Source organism: Lissotriton helveticus, chromosome 8 (assembly GCF_964261635.1).
Source record: "Lissotriton helveticus chromosome 8, aLisHel1.1, whole genome shotgun sequence".
Classification (NCBI taxonomy): Eukaryota; Metazoa; Chordata; class Amphibia; order Caudata; family Salamandridae; genus Lissotriton; species Lissotriton helveticus.
In genome coordinates, this window is record NC_136069.1 from 1,115,153,389 (window position 1) to 1,115,177,871 (window position 24,483).

Genomic DNA, 24,483 nt, shown 5'->3' on the forward strand with positions numbered 1-24,483 from the left:
AATGGCGCCGCGGTCACCACGGTGGGGAGATAGAACAGCTGTCCCCGGTCAGGATGGTCAGAAGGATTGATCAAAGGCTCGATCTGGCGAGAGCCTCACTACAGTGCGGCCATCTTGGTTTGGCGCCACCTAGCGCCCCCCTTTTTATTAAACAGTTGGGTAGATTAGGCATCTAAAGATTTTTTCTTTTGTATGATGATGCTTATTATAAAACCCCTGGCGGCTGCCTTGAAGGAGTCCCAAATCATTATGAAGGAGTACACTGGGGTTGAATTGATAATGAAAAATTCAGAGACAAAGGAACTGAATTGTTGGCTAAATGTACGATCTAAGAGTAACAAATTGTTAAAGCGCCATCTACCTGAGCACAGAGAAAAGGGGAAAAGGTCTAAATCCACATGTACTGGATTGTGATCCGATATTCAAATGGATCCTATTTCAGCTTGAAGAGCATATTGAGTTAAAGATTTGCTCAGAAAAAGATAATCAATACAGGATTGTGAGTTGTGGGGAGCTGAATAAAAACTGTACTCCCGAAGGTCTGGATGGCAGAGTTGTCATATATCAACTAACGATTTACGTCGTATTGTGGAAGTAAAGCAGGAGTGTATTTTAGTGGGAACAAACTTAACTGTCGAGTGCCTGTCCAATATGGGATGGATTTGGTTACAGTCACCACCAAATATAATGTAGTCATTGTCATATGAAAGCAGTTTGTCACAGAATTTTGTCCAGAAAACCTTATCAACAAAGACTGGACCATATACATAGAAAATAAATGAAAGTATCTTATCGATAGGGAGCTTAACAACACCCACTTTGTTCTTCAGTATCAGATGCTTGATGAACAACTGAAACATGCATTTTGTTATGGCAAAGAATCAGAACCCCATTTTTTACCTAAAGCAGGAGAATTAAACACATAACCCACCCAAAGTTTCTTCAGCTTGCAAGCTTTAGACTCCTGCTGCAATGCAATATCAGCTTTTAATTTGGCTAGATCCACCGAGAATACACTGGTTGCCTTTTAATAGGGTTACCTAGCCCTCAAATATCCCAAGTAGTTACCTGGATTGTAACTTAAAGGTAAGAGCATGAACAATCAATATGCTTACAGTAGCAAGATTGAGATTAGGAAAAACCAAATATGAAAAAGAAACATTATAGAAATAAAGTGTTTGTTTAGTAAGAAAAATAAGGAAGAAAGGAGTGATAAAGTAGATAATAGGAAGAGGAGTATGATAGAAAAGAACCATATAGAAAAACATGAACAAAGGGGACATAAAACAGGAAACAAAAAGACAGTACAAGTCATACGAATGATGACTGAAGAACAAACCTACAAAACACAAAGACGAAATGGGGGTGGTGACACCAAGAGACAACAGCACTTGAGTCCCACCAGACGTCAGGGAAACTTCGGATGGGTAAGGATATCAACAGATAGAGGAGATCCTTTGGGGGATGGAATGGAATGCCAAAATAAACCTGTATTAGGAAGAAGAGAGACAATATGAATAGAATACTTTTATAAAAAAGAGAAGAGAAGGAGAAAAAAGAGAAAAGCGACTAGTGAATGAGTATCTTAAAAGTTAAACAAGGACAAAACATAATTCAAAGGATTATACAGAAGGGGAAACAGCCATACAAAACAAAACAAAATGACAGTCAAGTAGACTTTGAAGTGTTCATGACATCCGCTCCATGTTGTTGAAGAAATTCCTATAGAGCAGCCAGCTCATCAAAAGTGGTAGTCTTCTCCTTATAAGTAACGTTAAGGAGGCAAGAGTGGATTAGACCATATCTGGCATTTATAGTTCTTACCTGAGGAAGAAGATCCAGAAATTTTTTCAGAGGGTCCGCAGTGGTACTAGCAACATCCTGAGATGACCCTCCCAATAAATTAGTTTTTTGTATTTGACAGCCAACAAGACTTGTAGTAGGTCAGTATATTGCAGGGAAAACATGATGACACCACATGGTTTCATTGAGACCCTGGGACCAAGTCTATGAGCCCCTTGTATGTTAAGTGGAGCAGTAGTAGACGTGTCCAGAAGCTTGGGCAAAAAAGTCTGAAAGTAAACTGTCAGATTAGAACCCTCCATATTTCCAGGGAGTCTGTAAATGTGGAGGTTATTCCTACGGTTTTGATTTTCCAAGTCCTCAGTGTGCTTTTTAAGAAGAAAAATTTCAGATTCCAGAAAAGAGATGTGAGAGCAAGTAGATTGTAGAAGCATAGCACTTTATGGGGCGGGCATTTGGGGGTTTCAGAACGTAGCGTCTATTCAAATCGCAGAAAATTGCTTTCTAAGGTATCTTTTAGCGTTACCTCAGGGCTCTTCAGTTTTTAATTGTCACACAGAACTAGGAATGGAGTTTATTACAGATGTCATAAAATTACAACCTATTCTACTCTGGCAGAGAGTTTGGTCTGTAGATGCGCTGGGCCTTAATCGTGAAATTATAAAGGACGTAATGGCATTGGATAATTTTAGACAAATTCCATGGTTAGATTATGTGAGTAAAACGTTAACGGATCTGCATAGACCTGAACTGTATAATAACCCTGAACTAATCTGCATGATATCGAGAAAGGAATTGAAAATCCTATGTATGAACCATTTCGAACTGTTTAGATCAACGGGCGAAATCACTAAAATATCTGTGATTAAACACCAAATGACCCTGGCTTGTAATACTATTCAACCTTATTTGCGCCATTGCACAAAGAGTTTTGATAGATTTATTTTGACCAGGTTTAGATTCGAAACACTCCATCGTTTGGTAACATTTCCATCTAAAAATTATTGGTCAAAGAATCTGGAGCTTTGTCCGTGTGATAACCTATCATTGCAATCCACATTCCACGTGGTTTTATTTTTTAAATACTATGAGAATGAACGTAAAAGGTGGATCAAGCAATATTTGAAGCAGGGTATATGGTGGCAATGCCGGCCAGCGTACTTATTCCTACAACAACTGGAAAATGAAGTCTGTATAGCAACTATGTCTAGTTTTTTAAAAAGTATCCCGAGGAAACAACATTTTTAACAGTTTCATTGTAGCATTGAAGGATTTTAGCCTGTTATTGTAACTGTATAACTTTATTTTTAATGTATCTTTATGACATTTGTATGAAATGGTTTATTGTGATCACTGCTTTTATGATTTTATGTTTGCTCTAAAATCGAATAAAGCATTTCTGACTGAGAAGTAGATTGAAGAGATTCCATTTTTTGTTCCACAACAAGCACACGTGATTCCAAAGAAGACTATTTGTCATCCATATGTTGCAGAGTTTCATTAGTTTCCTCCATGAAGGGTTTTAATGCACAAAATTCCTTAAGAATCATATACTTGGAAGCTGACAAGGAGTGCACTGCGGAAGGAGGGTCCATTTTTGGTAGTTTAGAGGATCCCACAGGCATCTCGCTTGAGAGCTGCGATTTTGGAATGGAGCCTGGTGAAGGGTCAAATTTATGAGGATAGGTAACCTCCATGTTGTTATGAATATAGTCTGAGTCCGAGTGTGCAATGTGTTTGGAGGAAACTGAAAGTTTAAGATTTCTTTATCTCTCCATATACAAAAAAAGGTTATGTAAAGCACTGTGCAAGTTGCATACATAAAGCAAAACCTTCAAAAATGTAAAGGAGTTTCGGTCACACAGTGAGGAAGAGAAAACTGCAGCTAAAAAAGAGTGAAGCACACAGAAATATAGAAGAAAACGGACGTCAACATCCCTTACAAATAGTAGAAATGAGGGTTCAGTAAACAGTGACTACTGTCCATTGACATATCTATCATGTGTTGAAGGAATTACTCCACAGAAACGAATTACTGAGGACAAAAAGGCTTCCAAAATGTAAAAGGTGAGAAACATGCCAAAAGCCAAAAACAAAATAAAAATATGTTGAAAAGAACTTTTAAGGTGGCACATGTAAGGTATCCGGTAGTGACATGAGCACAGTGTAATGAAGCTGCTTTAGAGAAAAAGGAAGCGCGCTTGCCATTCAATATGGCAGGCGCAACCTTATCCTGAGGAGAAATCTCCCCCGGCCACTATGGCCCTTAAAGACATAGAAGAGGTGTTAGAACTGGGGGTCTCTAGTTGGCAGAGGTAGGTACCTTTGACCGAATAGGGACCCTTGCTTCAAGTCAGAATAAGGGGATACACTCTTTAGATACCCCCTGCTCACCCCCTTGGTAGCTTGAAACGAGCAGACAGGCTTATCCCGAAGGCAATGTGTAAGGTATTTGTACCAACACTCACAGTAACACAGTGAAAACAACACAAATGGATACCACACCAGTTAAGAAAAATAAAATATCTTTATCTAAACTAAACAAGACCAAAATGACAACAATCCAACGTACAGATTCTCAGTAGAACGTCTTTAAAATGGTTATTGCAAAACTAAACTTGTATATGTTAAATGCAACATTTTTCTCTCAAAGTACCTTAGATGCGTAATGCAGAACAAACGAATGGTTCGCAGAGAAGGCGATGCGTTGACTCTTCCTGCGCTCCAGTTGGGATGCGACAAGATGGCACCTCGATGCGTTGCGATGATCCGGTGCGATGCGATAAAATGGCAATGCATGCACGCAATCGTTGGTGTCTTGAGCCACGACAGGCCCTGCGACACACTTCTTCGGTGATGCGATGGCGATCAGCTGCAGCGGCGACACGCTTCCTTAGTGATGCAACGGTCCGGCGACACGCTTCTCTGGTGATGCGATGGCGAACAGCAGCAGCGGCGGCATGCTTCCTTGGTGATGCGACGGCAGCTGCTGCCGCGGCATCACACTTCTCCCTCGTTGCGTCGTGCTTCCAGCTCCCAGCAGCAAGGGCTCACACACAGTTACAGGCACCTCAGGGCAGGTCAGAACTTCCAGCAAGGAAGTCAGAGAATCTGGGGGTGAAGTCCTTATGTGCCTGGGGCTTCAGAAACAGGAGGCAAGCTCTTCTCATGCCCTTGGAGACTTTTCTTCAGATGGGCACAGCACATACAATGTGCTTCTTCAAGCAGGGAACACAGCACACAGCAAAGTCCCTTGATTCTCTCCTCAGCAGAAACAGCAAACTGCAGGCCAGCCCCAGGCACACAGCAAGGGAAATACTTCTCCTCAGTTTCTTCAGCTGTCCTCTTTGGCAACTGGTTCCTCTTGATCATGAAGTAGTCTTGGAAACTTTTATATCCCTTTTTTTCCACAACAGGAGGCCAGCTCTTCTCAGGCCCTTGGGGACTTTATTTTCAGGACACATCACACAGCAAAGTCCTTGTCAAGCAGTGGGACACAGCACACAGCAAAGTCCCTTGTCCTTCCTTTGGCAGAAATAGCAACTGCAGGCCAACCCCAGACACACAGCAAGGGCAGTACTTCTCTTTTAACTCCTCAGCTTTTCTCCTCAGCAAAGGTTCCTCCTTGGTTCCAAAGTAGTCTAAAGTTCAGAGGTTTCAGCCCTCATGTTTATACCCCAAAAGTCTTTGTTCTCTATGTGTGAGGGGTCCTGGACCCAGTCTAAATCAGTTCTGGGTGCACTCTGCCAGTGCACAACTTCTTCCTTTATCAGTGTGGGCCAGGGTCATCAGATGCACCACAGGAGGTAGAGCCAGCATTGTGGAAGGCAGGCACAGCCCTATTCATGCCCATGTGCCACTCCTCCCACCACTCCAAATGCAGATCGGCCTATTCAGCCTAGTGCTGACTCACCCAGACTCCTGGAGCCACCCCAGCCCCTATCACTCTCAAACTAGACAGTCAATCCACAAACAGGCAGAGGTACACAGAAAGGTTGAACAAGAAAAAAGCCACTTTCTAAAAGTGCTATTTTCAAACACAGAATTTAAAAACCATCCTTCCTAAAAGATTTGTTATTAAGTTCAGGGATACCAGACTCCAAGTTTCTATCTCACTCCTATGGGAAGATATGCAGGTAAACATGTTTCCCAGCTTTCCCCTTTCTGTCCTATGGGCAAGATAGCCTTTCATTAGTGAAAAACACAATTGGCAGTATTTCACTATCAGGACATGTTACACACACTAGTACATGTTCTACCTTTCACATAAACTGCAACCTGCCCAGGGGGGTACCTTGGGCCTACCATAGTGGCGCCCTAAGCGTAAGAAAAGGGAAGGGTCAGGCCTGGCAAGTGGGTACACTGGCCAGGTCAACATAGCAAATAGCAAACTGCGCACAGGCACTGCGGTGGCAGGCCTGAGACATCTACTCTTGTGGTGGCAAATCAGAGCTGCAGGCCCACTAGTAGCATTGGAATTACCAGCCCTGGCACACTCAGTGCACTTTACTAGGGACCTACGGGAGAAACAAATATACCAGTCATGGATAGCCAATCACAATAGCAATTTACACAGAGAGCATATGCACTTTAGCACTGATCAGCAGTGGTAAGGGGCCCAGAGTCCTAAAGCCAACAACCACAGGTCAGGAGAAACAAAGGAGGAAGAAGCAAGAAGTTTGTGGATAACCCTGCAAAAAGGGCCATTTCCAACAAGCGGGAGTTGTAGAAAACTCCAGCAACTCACCGCGACTTGAGGGAGAGACGCCATGCAGTCTCGTCCCTTGGTGAGTGCTGAAGCGGTCTCCGGTCTCGAAAAGGCTCCCCAGTCCATCATAGCTCTGCACACTCACGCCATCTTGGATCAGCACCCAGACCACACCTCTCACTTGACATTACTTCTAAAGTGCACTTACTGTAGGATTGGAGAATTTACTCTTATTATGAGGTTTGTTCAGACCAGATGTTTATACTAGTTAGTCTCCATACAGAGAAGTGTTGTGAAAGGGTCCTTAATTCGTTTGTGAAGACATGTTTTCAGGGCTACTGGAAATTGTTTTATTTTGTTATTGTGTTGTCTTGAATAGAGGGCTCCCCTTTCTCCTAAATTCCCTCTTTGCTCATCTTTGTTTGAGAGGGCAAGAAAACGGCATATAGCCCTTTCTCGCAGCGCAGTGCAGCAATTTGCGTTCCTGTATTGCGTTGCATGATTTATTTAAACTTTGACCCCCAGTATGGAAAACAAATGCAAATCCTTACCTTCTGTTGTGCTTTGAATGTTAAGAAACACTTATGTTCCAGTGATGATAAAGCATACTTATATTAATTCATGTAAGGAATATAGTCAGGGACATTTCATATTCTGTAGCTTCGCTAATTCTAATGCTGGTTGTTCTTTATCTTTTTTTTGGGGGGTCCCTTTCTCTCCTTTTTGGTTTTTCCAATATATAAGGTTTATCTGATAACATTTTGCATCATGGGAGTTTGGTGGGATAGGATCAGAGAAGCATAGTGTCAGTATATCCTAGTCAGAATTTTCTTTATAAATCTTGTCCCCAAATAATGTTTACAAAAATATCTTCACTGGTGTTAGTTATAGAAAATCTATACCCAATGGAATTATATTTTTATATTAAATGATATTTGGGATAAAATATTGATGGCACACAATATTTCTGTAGATGATACTTTCACATACAACCAATCAAATAGAGGGTTTCATCCTCCCTATAGAGCAAGAAAAGGCCATGACACTCTCCTCCCCCCTGCCAAGCATGCCAAACTCTCCATATCAAGCAACAAATTGGCATATCATCCAACCATGGGCCAGTATGCCTCTATGTGCAGCATATAAAGTGGTATTGACTCAAGAACCCTGTCTCCTATCGCTGTATCCTTTCTGTAGCAGTCTCCCCTGTCTTCTGCTCCTCTAGTTGGGCATTGGAGGGTCGACAGAGGAAGCTTTCCACTCCCTTATAAGGAGGCTACTTCATTTCCCCTGGAGGAGATGATGGTGTGAGGGAAACAACAGCCAGGCCAGTGCTGAAAACATCTTAGTGGTAAACAATGCCTTAGATTACCACCAAGGATATGAAAGCACCAGTCAAAAAAGAAGGTTCTTTTGTTGTGGGATCTTTTATCACATATCTGTATCCCAGAAAGCATTACACGTTTATTTGTCAAGGCTAGGGTTATAGTTATAGTAAACAGGCAATGTTCAAATTTGAATGAAACAGCTCCCAGATACCTGATGAATAGAACACCTTAAAACAACCAGGCAGGAAACAAAAAAGTTAGGACCTGCATTTGCTGTCCATTATTAGAGACAAACAAAAACATCTTAGAATATATGGGCTTCTCAGCCCAGGACCATCTTCGCTGGAATGCCATATCTTATGACCTATGAAACATGTTCTCAAGAATCTCCTTTAAGAAAGTTCGCCTGCTCTTCGCGGATCTAGATAATGCATACCAAAAGATCTACAGGCAGTGTCAAAATCAATCAATCAACCAAGTGAGCAATCATTTCTACTCAACAAAAAGAATATATGAGAGGGAAAGATAACGTAGTTGAGGAATATACTTGAAGGGCTTCCGCAAGGGAAGCAGCATTGCCAGAAATTGTCAGAGTTTGTAAGCTGAGGTTTGACCCTCGCCATTAAAGTCTATTATATACTTTGATATATTTGATGTTATATTAGAAGTGGTGGGCAGTCATAATATCGAGTCTTTTATTTCGACTGGACAGAATATCGAGTAAAAAATATAGAATGGACATAATATCGACTAGACATAATATAGACAACAAAAATATCGACTAGAGAAAATTAATATCGAATAGAATGGACATAATATCGAATCAAAAATATAGAATGGACATAATATCGACTAGATATAATATAGCCAACAAAAATATCGAATTTAAGGTAAGTTAATATGAATTTTTATTTTTTGTGTAATATAAGTCTGTAGCGGGTTGTGGGTCTATAGGGAAATAGGGTGGGAAGTAATTTAATTATAATTAATTAAATATGTTAATTTATTTATTGATATTTATTTAGAATTAATTGTTAATTAATTATTAATTGGTAATTAATTAAAATATAATTGGTAATTAATTATAATTGATTAATTGATAAATATTTTAATTTTAGTAATTTATTTTCTGTAGCGGGTTGTGGGTTTATAGGGGAATAGGGTGGGAAGTAATTTAATTATAATTAATTAAATATGTTAATTTATTTATTGTTATTTATTTAGAATTAATTGTTAATTAATTATTAATTGGTAATTAATTAAAATATAATTGGTAATTAATTATAATTGATTAATTGATAAATATTTTAATTTTAGTAATTTATTTTCTGTAGCGGGTTGTGGGTTTATAGGGGAATAGGGTGGGAAGTAATTTAATTATAATTAATTACATTTTTTAAATTATTTATTGATATTTATTTATAATTAATTGTTAATTATGTATTAATTGGTAATTAATTAAAATATAATTGGTAATTAATTATAATTGATTAATTGATAAATATGTTATTTTATTAAATTATTTTCTGTAGCGGGTTGTGGGTTTATAGGGGAATAGGGTGGGAAGTAATTTAATTATAATTCATTAAATATGTTAATTTATTTATTCTTAATTATTTGGAATACATTGTTAATTAAATAATAATTGGTAATTAATAATAATATGATTGGTAAATAATTTTAATTGATTAATTGTTAAATATGTTAATTTCATACATTTATTTTCTGTAGCGGGTTGTGGGTTTATAGGGGAATAGGGTGGGAAATAATGTAATTCTCATTAATTAAATATGTCACTTAAATCAATGGTATTTATTTTGAATTAATTGTTAATTAATTTTTAATAGGTAATTAATTAAAATATAATTGGTAATTAAAATTAATTTATTAATTTTGAAATTGTAAATTAATTTATTGTTAATAGGTAATTAATTAGTATGAGTAGGCAATTTTTATAATTAAATATTTTTATTTTGTATTTATAAATAAATATGTAATACTTTTTATACACAAGTACAATATTTTATTTATTTGTAATTGGTATTACTATTTATGTTATTTATATCTATTTGTGAAGTATTTACTTTCCCTATTATTGCACTCTCTGAAGTTGGAATAGTAATTTTAACCCCTACGCTATACAACACTTTCCCTAATGTTGCACCCACTGGAGTGGGTATGCAACGTTTACAACACAACTTTTACTATGCACTACCATTACAATGAAACTTTTACAACGCAAAAACTTTTACAACGCATACATTTACAAAGCATGTTTTTACAACGCAGATACCTTTACAACGCATACCATTACAACGTAAGTATTGCTAAGTATATAATTATTTTTAATATGTTATATGTTTGGGTTTTTGGGTAAAGGGGTATTTTTAGGGTTCAGGGTCAGTTTTCAGTATTTGGGTAAAGGGGTATTTTTAGGGTTCAGGGTCAGTTTTCAGTTTTTGGGTAAAGGGGTATTTTTAGGGTTCAGGGTCAGTTTTCAGTATTTGGGTAAAGGGGTATTTTTAGGGTTCAGGGTCAGTTTTCAGTTTTTGGGTAAAGGGGTATTTTTAGAGTTCATGGTCAGTTTTCAGTTTTTGGGTAAAGGGGTATTTTTAGTGTTCAGGGTCAGTTTTCAGTTTCTGGGGTAAAGGGGTATTTTTAGGGTTCAGGGTCAGTTTTCAGTTTTTGGGTAAAGGGGTATTTTTAGGGTTCAGGGTCAGTTTTCAGTTTTTGGGTTAAGGGGTATTTTTAGGGTTCAGGGTCAGTTTTCAGTTTCTGGGGTAAAGGGGTATTTTTAGGGTTCAGGGTCAGTTTTCAGTTTTTGGGTAAAGGGGTATTTGTAGGGTTCAGGGTCAGTTTTCAGTTTTTGGGTAAAGGGGTATTTTTAGGGTTCAGGGTCAGTTTTCAGTTTTTGGGGTAAAGGGGTATATTTAGGGTTCAGGGTCAGTTTTCAGTTTTTGGGTAAAGGGGTATTTTTAGGGTTCAGGGTCAGTTTTCAGTTTCTGGGGTAAAGGGGTATTTTTAGGGTTCAGGGTCAGTTTTCAGTTTTTGGGTAAAGGGGTATTTTTAGGGTTCAGGGTCAGTTTTCAGTTTTTGGGGTAAAGGGGTATTTTTAGGGTTCAGGGTCAGTTTTCAGTTTTTGGGTAAAGGGGTATTTGTAGGGTTCGGGGTCAGTTTTCAGTTTTTGGGTAAAGGGGTATTTTTAGGGTTCAGGGTCAGTTTAGGGTTTTTGGGGTACAGGGGTACTTTGTAAAAATAAAGTAAAATTACATTTAAATTACATTAATTAAATACAATTAAATAAAATTAAATTATATTATAATATTTTAAATTAATTTATATTAAAAAAAATATTATATACTTACCATTACTTAAGTTGTAATGGTATGCGTTGTAAAGGTATATGCGTTGTAAAATCTTGCGTTGTAAATGTATGAGTTGTAAAAGTTTTTGTGTTGTAAAAGTTTTGATGTAATGGTAGGTGTTGTAAAAGTATGCGTTGTAACGTCATACATCCCTGGAGTGGGAATAGTAATTTTAACCCCTACGCTATCCAGCGCTTTCCCTACTGTTGCACCCACTGGAGTGGGAATAGTAAATTTTACCTCAACGCTATCCAACACTTTTGCTAATGTTGAACTCACTATAGTTGTTACAATAAATTTTAACCATTTTCTATGCTACGCTAAAAATGTTATATATGTTTATTTAATAATATGTTTATATATATATATATATATATATATATATATATATATATATATATATATATATTATTTTTGGTGATATAATTTTTTTAATTATAGAAATTATTTATTAAAATTAAAATTTTAAAATAATTATTTCTAAGTTTATATTAAATATATTTATTACTATATTAGTTTTAACTTAATTTTAAGACATTTAAAAAAATCGATATTTTGACAGTCTATATTTTTGTAAGTCGATATTTTGGAGTCGATATTTTGGTACTTACCTGTTTGTAGATAGGGAGTCGATATTTTGTCACTCGATATTTTTCACTCGATATTTGTGTATCTCGATATTTGTGACATCGATATTATGTCAGTGATCCATTAGAAGTAATTATAAACTAAGGCAAACCTTCTTAACCTAATAATGTAAAGCCAAGCAACATGCAGGTGATATATTGTTATATTGTTATCCACACCTTGGTCTTCGTCCCTTCTGTTTTTAGCACACTAGAGATCATGACTCACCTAGGGACAACCCCTGCTATTTGAAAGCATTCAGCATTTTGATAGCATAAATGTGTACAAAACATGGTGACCGAAATCTGAATTAAAAGACATCATTGAATGAATTAATATTGCATTAAAAATATATATACTAATACTGTTAGGAGAGAGAGTCTCCCAAATCTACAGCTACAGCCCATCATGACACTTTTCAATATTGCCAGGATAATATTGTGATCCAGAGACCAGGAAGGAATCAACTAACTCCATAATTTTTATAAAAATAGCAATGGTCCTCTCCGTGCAAATCTGATAAAGCAAGTTGATTGTTAAGTGTTTGTTTATTTGGTTAGCCATGATTCCACCCTCTGTGGTAAAAGCAGATCTACCTGTAATCTTCTGTAGTTGGTATATTTCTGTTCAAACACATCCATCATTGACTCTATAAAAGTCACTGAGTTTGGAAGATCACCTCTTAGAAGACATGATTTGAAATTATGCCAGCTTAATGGAAATTTCACCCCGCCTAATTTAAACATCTACAGACTTTGGCATTGATTACAACTTTGTTAGAGAATTGTGGCCCTGTATAAAGTCCTCTTTGTACATGGGTTGGAATCAGGAGTTGGTGAACTTTACAAAACCTGATAATTAATAGGCTCCATACAGAATGCCACAAGCAATTTCAGGAACATATTGGCACTATAAATCTGCCAATATTTATTGTGAGTAAAATGCTCTAAATATAGTGTGATATTGCAGATTTTGGTGCCGAAACCACCACAATCCACGTTATTTCACTTTTTGAGGTGTTTCACACCCAATGAAGAATTGAACCTAGGGTATCAGATTTTAAGGGGTGTTGCAAATATTTCATCCCACTTGGAGCTCTGAAAATCAGACCCCTAGTCATTTGACATAGCAGCAAACAGATAACCCATTTAACTGCTGCATCCCATTGTACTGCACCACTCTTGCTGCATTTGTGGGGTTGCAGGAATTCCCCAGGTTGTTGTTCTTCTGAATAGAAATATTCACGAGGTATCCACGAACATCTAACTGAACTGCCCACAATGAGGGTTGTGCTCTGTACACTGAAAGGTGACTACTGTTGAATGGGAAACAGTAAATACCCTGCCTACCAAACAACGAATGCATCTGAACCATGTATTACATTTACAACGCAAGTCATTACAACAACATGGTTAGGTAAAGCAGCGTTGGATTTTAAAATCCAACACTTTTCTTTCTGTTAAGGGAACTGGAGTTAGAATAGTAAATTATACTAATCCTAAATCCAGCGCCCCCCTAAGGCAAGTTGTTGTGACGACTTATGTTGTAAATGGAATGCATGGTTCAGACACATTTATTGTTCGCCCGCATGTACTTGTTCCCTTCCACCACGCATCTACAAAACTGGGAGAATGAATTAGAATAAATGCTTTTAAGATTATATTTTATAGACATTTTTTAGGACATAACTGCTTTTATTATATTGTATCTTTGAAATATGTTTTTGTATTGGAAATATTGTAAGATTTTAAATAATCAAACAATAAAGAATTTACTTACTTATTTACCTCCACCACACTTCAGTACTGTTTAACACTCAGTGTAATATTGCGACTTCAGCTGCGCTTGCTAGCACCTATCTATTCCGCACTGGAAACTTTAACAGCTGACAGGATTTTTATTTTTTTTCACAATGATGCAAATTACAAAATTTCCAGAAGATTCAAGACTGCATGCGCCTTTCAACATACACTATTCCAATGATAAAATGATGTGTATACAGTGGACATCTTGCTGAAAGTTTTCAGCTCATGTTCAGGCGACCTTTCAATTGCATCCAGATGCCAGGAATACTTCTGGGATGACTTTGGTCCTTGAAGATACCCAGGCAAGAATGACTGCCAACAGCCTGGCACACCGCTGTCACGTGATTCAAGGTTACAACAGCAACCTGATAGCATTTAAAGCTGAAAGGATGTAATCATGGCTTGCAAGCCTATGCAGTTCAATTTCCGTATGGGAAGCGTTCCATCAAGATGGCTCAATGAGACGTTCTCAAGTTCAAATTCCAAGAAGACAGACTAAGCCTTACACGAGCCTGTGGTCAGCAACTTGGGTGCGATTATATTGGTTAAAAAGACATCTTTTCTTTTCAGAGCTTAGAAAAGTAGCACGAAGCACTATATAACAAAGCAAGTTATTATCTGCAAAGCTACATGGCAGTACAATTTTGATGAGTCAGGGGCAGTCTCATGGCTTCCTTATTCAGCTCCCGATAAAGCTTTTTTTTTTCGCTGAAGGTTATGTGTTTTCTTTCTTTTTTTTTTTATAATCGAGAGAACTATTTTTTTCTCTATTTGAAATACAAAAATACAAACATCCAAAACGGGGTTGTCCTTCTGGGCATTTTCCACACCATCAGACACAAAGAGACATCCGTTGGCAACTCAGCACACATCAATTTGAAGATTAAGTTAATCTGCCTCTGCCTCATGCCGGAACACAATGCCAAGATATTGCTTTAACAATTATTATCACTCCAGCTAAAAGTGTGACATGATGCGTATATCCTGCCTCAGGAAGAGTACTTACAAAATGCTGCTTTCAAACAAAAGATGCACAGGTAAATTAGCATTAACACAATATCGTGGGATAATTGCCGGATTTAAGGTGTCCAATAATGGCAAAGACGTGCTTTGTTGATTTTTAAGTCACCCACGCAAATGTCTTCGCACGAACAAAGATTCTAAAACTAAAGTGTGCTGTACAAAAGCAGAGAGATCTGGGTGCATTTTATGAGAAATAGCAAACTTTAGTGAGAGACATGTTTATATTTGTGGGCGAATTGCAAAGACATATCTGTAATTGTGATGCTTGATGTAACTTATGAAATTGGTTCATTAGACATGCTAATGCCTAGGAAAGTGGTCAATATGCATGTTCATCAGGAGCCTATAGAAAGTATGCATTTTTTTATTTATAACACACACAAAATAAGGACTTGAGCTTTCCAGTAAATTTTATTAAACGAATTCCATCTAGAAGTGTGAAAGAGTAGGGAAGCTCTATGTAAATATGTGATATATACATATATGCACATATATGGGAAACGACCAATTCTTGTAGCTTTAATTCATTTACAGTTTGGGACAAGGTGAGGTCGGAATCAATGTAAACCTGGACATGCGCCAAAACCTTATACCTCAACAGGGGAGGTGCAATGAGAAGAAATGACTTATTTCTCCTAGTTTTTCTTCTTTCTATGTGTTCTGCATTCTGCAGGTGCAAGAGTGTCTGCATTGGTGCTAGGTGGCTGAAATGGCAACACCCGCACAGGGTTAAAGGACAGGAAAGAGCCACATGCCTTAGATACGACAGATTCCTGCCTTTTCACTTTGATGCAGGGCAGTGCAGCGCAGCAAGGTCAATTGCTGTGCTGCCCTGCACCAAATCCTCATAAATATGCCCTCAAGGCATTTGTATCACATGCTCTGCGACGCAGTGAGGTCAGATCAGGGGGCGGGGCACAGAACAACAGATGTGCCTTTCTAGTCAGCAGCGCACTGGGGGCCTCATTTATGAAAAGTGACGCATCGCTGCGTGAAAATAGCGATGCGTCACTTTTCACTGCGCTCTCCTTGCGTCACAAATGATGCGTCATATTTACAGTATGGCGCAAGGAGTTACAGTAACGTCAGTATTTTTGACGTATCTGTAGGTGCAAAAGTGACGCATTGCTGGAGTGTGCCACAAAAGTGACGCAACTCCAGCAATGTGTCCTTTCACATGGACAAGCCCCATGTGAAAGGGCCTGCGTCAGTCTTATGCCTGCTGTGAGGCAGGCGTAAGAAATTGCCGCATTTGTGTCCTAGAAGTGGCGCAGTGAAATCTTATAGATTTCACTGAGTCACTTCTATGACCCTTTCTTGCGTCAGAACGCCCCCCCCTGCATACATTATACCTCGCGTAGGTATAATGTAGCGCAGGGTTTACAAAGTGACGCATCTACCTAGATGCGTCACTTTGTAAATATGGTGCAACAAGGCACATGTTTTACGCTGCTGGTGCGTCACAAAAAGTGACGCACCGGCGGCGTAAACGTGACGCACGGCCTCATAAATGAGGCCCTAGTTATTTAAGCATAAGTTGCTGCCTACAAATGTATGGCCACAGTGTGGACGCATTAGTCATTCTGTCATAGTTGTGAGGTAATTCACAAGCATCTCGGGATCAAAGCTGAAGTGAAATGCTGTTGAAATGAACCTGCCTTACTTTTACATTTGCATGATGTTACGCACTTTTACAACATCCTCATTAAAATGAATTAAAATACTGTTTGAATTAATTTGCTATAGCTTTATGTTTGCACAATACTATGCACTTTTAAAACATCCTCATGGCTTGAGGAACCCATCCAAACATTCTGTATATCCTGCTGAGTGCATTTGGTAAACTGTACTGTTCATTTAAAACTTCTCACAGCACTGTAATCATAGGGGCTTGTGAAAGCGTGCTTCACCCTGTCACCACTCTGGTCTATTTCCTTATCATGTGCTCTGCTGCGCTGTGAGGTTGGATCAAGGGGCATATCACAGAACTACAGAGGCACCTTCCTAGACGGCAGCGCTCTAGTTTTTTAAGCATGTGCTGCTGCCTATAAATACATGGCCACAGCACGGATGCGCCGTAGCATGCCAAAGGTAAGCCTGTTTGCGGTCGTTCTTGTCCCGACCGCAGCCAGTGCCAGACATCATGCTGATATTAGTACAGAGGTAGGACCCCCAATTACTCCGGTACTGATTGCCCGTACGGGCATCGGTCTACAGACACTATTGGATTGTTTTGGCTCCTTCATGGAAAAAACTTGACCTAAAGGTAAACGCAAACAAATCCCATTCTATGATAGTGGGCAAGCAGAGAGGAAAATTAAGATCCAAAACTTTTATATGCAAGGGTGAGGTGGTTTCCAGGGTTCCGCTCTTTCCCTATCTAGGGGTCCTTTTCGATGAAAGGGGGTCATGGGCCCCACAGTTAAAGGTGAAGAGTTTAGCCTTGGCCCGTTCAACAACTGCCCTATTGGGTTTCACCAAAAGGCTGGGGGCCAGGCCAATGGAAGCACTTTTGAAGGTTTATAACACTAAGTGTATTCCCATTGCCACCTATGGGGCCGCCCTGTGGGGCTATGTTATTCAAGATAAAATCCAAAGGGTAGAAAACAGGTTAATTAGACTATTGCTCTCAGTTCCAAAATCGACCCCTACGTTTTCCATCCACGAGGAAGTAGGTCTGGGTTACATTACAGATAAGCTGAATCTGGCACCTCTCTTACTTTGGGCAAGGACATGGCTGAATCCAGAATTAACCCTGAACCATCTTATTCTGGAGGACGTCATGTCTTTGGACCGTTCCATGAAAATACCTTGGTTGAAGTATCTAAAAAACACATTTTCAGTCTTAGGTAGATCGGAACTTTTTTTATCTCCTCGTAATATTAACGTACCACTAATCACTACCCCAACCCTGGAACCATACCTGAATTTTGTTACAAGACCCCTTCATAGATTTTTATTAGCGAGATTCAGGTTTAATTTGATTCAATTTTCTTTAGGTTGCTATCCATCATGGAACCATTCGAAAGATGCCCCCCCTTGTGATGGTGATAATTTCTCTGAGCAAGATACCATGCATTTTACGATGTTTTGTGGGTTTTATACTGCTGCTAGGAAAAAACATCTGTTACCTGTGCTGAGTGAGGTGGGCTTCATTCAAGTTTGACCTGCTTTAATTTACCTCCAGATGTTGGGCAATATTTACATTACTTTTAGTGTCGCCAGTTTCCTAGCAGAAGCTTTTCGTATTAGAAACAAACTAGCACCAGTGAACATTTTATTGTAAGTAAGGTATCTTTTAAAAATAGTGTCAGACACGATGTAGCTTAGTTAAATTTGGGCTTGCCTTGTTTTTGTATTAATTATGAAATGTGATTTTAATGCATATGTACTGTATGTGCTTTTTATGTTTTTTTTAAAATCGAATAAAGCGTGCTTTGACTGACTAGTACAGAGGTAGGACCCCCAATTATCTACACCGCAGGAGAAATACATATGCTGAGACCCTGCAGTAATCAGTGCAATAATCCCTCGCTGAGAGACTGTAAAGGGTCAGCCTGCTGTCTCACTTGTAAGACACTGCTCCACCCTCTAAAACTAGACGTCAGTGAAAAAAGGAGAAGTCAAACTGAAAAGATGATCAGAGCAACACTAATAAATTGGCTCCCTCCCAAAACATGCTTCAGACATAAATAATCTGATTGAGGAGGAACAATTAGATGTCCTCCTCAAGATGGAAAATAAGTTAAACAAGAATTCATACCCTGATCTTCAACTCCCCCGTCCACTATGCCCGCATCCACCAAGATCAGGAACATAGGAGGGGATGAGAAGTGACCATTGCTTTTAAAAAGTAATTAGCATGCTCAACTTTTCATAATAAAGACCTGGGTGAAGCAGAGGTCCTAGGCTTTATCATATCTCCAACTGCTCAATGCTCCTTTGCTGAAGGTTTGCTATAAATCCCCACTGGGCACCTAGGAGATTTTTTTAACTATATTGCAGAAGCGCTCAGTCACAAAACCATTCACTATGCTAGCTTTACTATCCTGGGAGATTTCAACATCCAATTGGAGACTCCGTCGGACTGCTTGGCATCCAGGCTGATCGATGCACTGGTGGGCATTGTCTCTCCTCAACCCTAAAAACACCCAAACACAAAGGAGGACACACACTAGATGCCATTTTTAATAACATTCACTTGAACCAGGTGCTCCATTACAAGTTCCTTGGTCCCACATTTTTATTTTACCCTTTTCTAGCCATGGTCCCTTCCAAAATGTTTAGGAAGAATGGGACCCATCCACAAGAATCGTGCCTGGCATAAGGCAGACATACCCCTACTAAACAACACTCTCGCTACCACCAAACCCACATTAAAGGGCAACATTAGGCTTGATGATGTTAGTGTGAACAATTGGCTCTTGGAGGCCGCCTATATAACTGCCCCTGTAGTAAACAATAGGACTCACAGACCTAAGCCATCAGCCCCCTGGTTCACTTCTGAAGTGATGAATGAGTGAAAGCAATGTAAAAGACTAGACTGTGCATGGCAAAAACATTACAATACTCTCCTTTTTAATTTGTTTAAATTGTCCTCATCAGCCCAGGTCCACAAAAGGTAAAAGAACCGAATTCCAGCGTCTCCCTGGAAGTTGCACCATCCGGAGCCCTTTTGTTATTAGACCTAAGATGGTTAACTCTATACCTTGCTTCTCGTACTCCGACCATTGGAAGCCTTACAATCGACCAGACCCTCTCTGAGGCCACCACCGGAGTAATCAAGCAAAATGGTATAAAGGCCTAAGCATAGGACTATAATTATAGCTATACACAGGAATTTACCCAGTTCTCAAAGGTGAGCCAGAACTCATTTCTCTTAAGCTCAGAAGCTCTGTCTAGCATAACCGTATACTTTATCGAAGCCAACCATTCTGCTTTATTCGGGGGCATAGCCTTATTCCAATTCTTACAAATTTCCCTATGGGCAAGCAATAATAAGTAAAAAATTATTTTTTTTATATTTTGTGACAAAGATTCATAGTTAACCGGAAGCCCAATAAAGACAAGAGATTTGCTTACCTGGAGCGACCCTCCAAGTATTAAAGATACCGTGTTACTCACATCCCGCCAAAAATCTTGCAGTTCCGGGCAATCCAAGAACATATGCTCGTCATTGCTTTTTTCTTTCCCACATTTGGGACATCTCGGCGTAACACCTTTCTCAAATTTCGTGAATATTCTCCTTTTGCACCTATGGTCCATTCTAGAGTGCTTATCTTTGTTGGAAATATGTCCATGGACCTTGGATCTAATTATTTGACAGTTTTTAGTTCACAAAATATGGAAGAGTACTGCACTCAACATTTAATTCTAAGGGCCATAAGTAGGTAATTCCGATTTACCTACTCTTAAATACCGAATCATACCGATTCGGTATTTAAGAGTAGGTACATTGGAAATAGGCAGATGTAGGTAATTTTATTTCACAATGACCGATTCTGTAAGATTCTGTATTTACCGATTCGGTAAATACCGAATCGGTATTTACCATTGATTCCTATGGGCCTTGAAGCCCATAGGAATTAATGTGAAATACCGATTCGGTATTTACCGAATCGGTAAATACCGAATCCTGGCAGGGGGAACTGGGTGTCACTTTGACACCCTGTAGCACCCCAATTGCAGGCTTGTGTGCCATGTGGCACACAGCCATGCCCTAAGGGCATGTCTGTGTGTCACATGGCATTGGTGTACATGCACAGATGTGCATGTACACTGGAATTCGGTATTTTACCACCCAATAGGATTGGGTGGTAAAATAAGAAATCCTAAGGGCCTGTGGCACTGCAAACTGTGCCACCTACATATGGATTAACAGAATCGGCATATTTACTGAATCGGAAAAATACCAAAGTGGTAAATTTACCGAATCGGTAAATATACTTATTCTGTAAATTCCGAGCCACCTACATGTCAAAAGCCAAATACCGGTCGGTAACGGCCGAAATCGGCAGTTACCGACCGGTAATGGCTACCTACATCTGGCCCTAAATTAGCAACAAGAGCGAAGTGCGAAAAAAGTGGTGGCAAGTAGTTGAGTCTAGTGATATTGCAATGCAGAATGTTCTACCGTCTGGGCTCCACTGCACATCTACACTTTCTTCCTTTAAACATAATCTAGGAGAATAATTCTTGGAAAAATTGCGTCCACAGTTTTTTTATGTAGATACCATTTTTCCCTTTGTTATATCCTTTCAGTCTTTCAGTGACTCTATTTTGTATAGTTTAATGCTTTGAAGCTTCTTTTTTGCTATATATGCACTACACAAATAAACTAAAGAGAGCTAAACCTCTGGAATGTTCTGGAAGAAGAAGATGAAAACACCCAACTAGTTACATGTACTACCGGTCACTGATACTTAGTAAGCTTCTTGAAATATGTTTTCTACAATTCTTATTTAATGAAAGAGATCTCCATCTCTTTGAACTCCTCATGAATCTCCCCAAAAATTAAGTAAATATGAAACCACACCATGCCTCAGAGAGGTTAGATTGTTTGTCAGTCTATCTATATATATAAAAACGAATGTATGTCTGTCTGTCTGTCTATCTGTTTGACCTTTATGCATTACTACACTATACATCCGATCGCCATGAAACTTTGGGAAGTTGTTGAGTACACTCCCGCAAAGGTTTCTGGCATCAATTTTTTTAAAATATTGGACCCCCAGGGCCCTCATAATCTTTCGAATACTGATGTATGCACCAGACGGAAAAACAGCAAATCGTGTATCCACAAGCACTCGAATAAATAAATAGAATTTATAACACCATTCATCCGATCGCCATGAAACTTTGGGAAGTTGTTGAGCACACTCCCGCGAAGGTTTCTTGAATAAACATTTTTGAAATATCGGCCCCCCAGGGCACTCATAATCTTTCGAATACTGATGTACGCACAAGATGGAAAAACAAAAATGTGTGTATCCACAAGCACTCGAATAAATAAATAGAACTAAAACAGCATTCATCCGATCACCAGGAAACTTTGAGAAGGTGTTGAGTACACTCACACGAAGGTTTCTGACAAACATTTTTTTTAAATATCAGCCCCCTAGGGCCCTCATAATCTTTCGAATACTGATGTATGCACAAGACGGAAAAACAAAAAATCATGTATCCACAAGCACTCATAAATAGAATTAAAACGACACTTTGAAATGTTTTCCATATTAAAATGAATAAGCTTCAATAAAAATGAAACAATGTAAATTGAATGTTATCATAACGAGTTTCATTGAATTTCCTTTCTTCAGGGATCGCAGCAATGCGCGACGGGTAAGCTAGTTAGATATAAAAAATGTCTGAGGTTTAGTCACTAAAGTGAAGTTTTCATAGTAATTATTAGATAATTCCCTTGAGTCTGACCCATTTCCTTGAAAACTATATCACAAAGAAGTAGTACCACAAGCTATTGCTAGAACTCCATCCCGAGTTGCCTTTCCAGGCTTCAGCGCCTTAAGTTATTATTAAAGGTATTAAAAGCAGCCCCAGTTAAAACAAGCAGGACTGCTCTCTAAGTATCAGCATACCAGAGAATTATGAACTGAACAGACCTAGACCATCACTTTTTTCTGAAAATGTAACAGAATAATGGAGAGAACAAATGCCTGGGACACTAGCTTGTTAGGCACTCAGCTATGTAAAATGTAATGTGGAAAATATGTGAAGATAATTTCGCAAGGATTCAGCATTTCAAGCCTTCACTTATTTGATGCTCCTTTTAATCTTTTCCATGCTCATGACGAGCTGAGCTCGTCATGAGGCACAGCGCTCTGGTGCTCATGACGAGCTCAGCTCGTCATGAGCCGTGGAACGCTCAGGTGTGGGGAGAATTCCCCTGCTGTGCTGAGCATTCCACGGGAGCCGGTGCACCTGTGACGAGCTCAGCTCCTCATGAGCACATGAGCGCCATGCCTCATGACGAGCTGCTCGTCATGAGCATACGGGCACTGTGCGCACCTCCCTCCCCCCAGCACAGCGGGGAATTACGCCCGCAGCCAAGGGGTTAAGCATGACAAACAACATTGAATTATTTCACAAAAGTTCAGTAAACTTACTCTAAGTACTATAGGTAAAGTACTGGATGCCTTACATGATGTCCTTGTTAAATTGGACCCTGCCATCTCAATTTATTGATACCAGAATGTCCTTTGGTTGCAGTGGGGAAGGAATAGTGGAAAAAGTGGACGTCCTTTTGAGCATCACAGATCAAATAATACAGAGAGGGAATAGTATCTACACACATATTTGCATATTCACTTTTTCTAGTCCAATTATTTTTGCTTCCTTTATGTACGCTAAATTAATGTGTTAATGCTCCCTTGTGATGGTGGCTGCTGTTATTGTGACTCAAAGTGCACAATGAATATGTTCTGGAAGAAGCAGGAGCAGACACCCTAATATTTATAGGAATTATACATATTACTAGTAATTGGTACTTATAGATGGCCTTTATCTTATAATGAACATTTATTTATCTGTGTGAAGGTGTTGGTATCCCCAAAATGCATACATTTATGTGCACCACAGCGAGATACAGGGGATTGAAATTGGATTTTTTAAATCTACAACTGCACAAGTGCTGAGAAGGGGTTACAATGTTACTCAATCTGCTATATAAACACAGAAAATATACAAACATATTTGGAAACTGCCCTGTGTGAATTCAAAATTCGAGGCATACATCTGACAAGCTATTGTGGAAGAAGGCTGCTTTAAATGAGTGTCAGAACTCTGTTCAGAAGACCAAGAGTTAAGCAGGAGCTACTGGCCCAATTTGTGGGGGCTGAGGCCTTTCACTCCTTATGTCCTGGGCCTGAGTTCCAAAGTGCTCCCCCTCCGTAGGTGCTCTAGCTGGACCAGATGCCTCCAGTAAGTTCTTTGCACATTGCCCATGCAGTGAGTGCTGAGTTGCCCTTGAGTGCCTCACACACAGTTGTACAGCCACAGTGACCGGAGGTTTCTTGTGGTTCTCCAAGCTGAGTAAGTCCTTTATTTGTTTCCACAGTGAGTGGAGTTAATGCAAAAGTCCTGCCACTGGTCCTCAGTCATGGTGCAGCCCAACAAGGGTCACCATGGCAACCTCTCTCCTCCGATGAAGATTTTGACATACAGGTGTATGGGGTCACAGTCTCTCCAAGGCACACTGGATTAAACTCCATTGGCACAGCAGGTTTATTTAAGGGGGCCCCCTGCATATGGGGTTACCTGCTTATCACTGCACAGTGCTCCAGCCCACTCAGCATGTAAAGTTCTTCAAGGCAGCCCCTCCTGGCATATGGGGTCACTGGGTTACCTCAGCACTCTGGTGATAAGGCGATTGATGCAGCAATGATCATGATTCACTTTACAGCAGCCCTCTTCTTGCATATGAGGGTCACCCTCACATGTAACAAGGGCACAAGGGCAATGTCCCAATCAGGTCAGCAGCCATCTCCTCACACATAGTTATGGGTTTCCACTTACCAGGCTTCCCCACTGGACCTCGCTCCCTCCAACACTCTCCTTAGTTTCACAGGGCACACTGGTCTTGGCATGCAGGTGGGCACTGGTGTTCCAGGCTCCAGGCCAAATGGTCTTAGATTCTCTGGGTGAATTCCCCTCACCCAGCTAGGAGACTAGCAGGCCTTGGCCCCCAATTGTTGGGTTCTCAAGATCTATTCATCATTTCCCATTTCCATACACCAAATGTCAACAATGTCTGGGCCTTTAACCCCTTCAGTGCTGCGCGAATTTCGCTGCAGTGCTGAAGGGTTTAA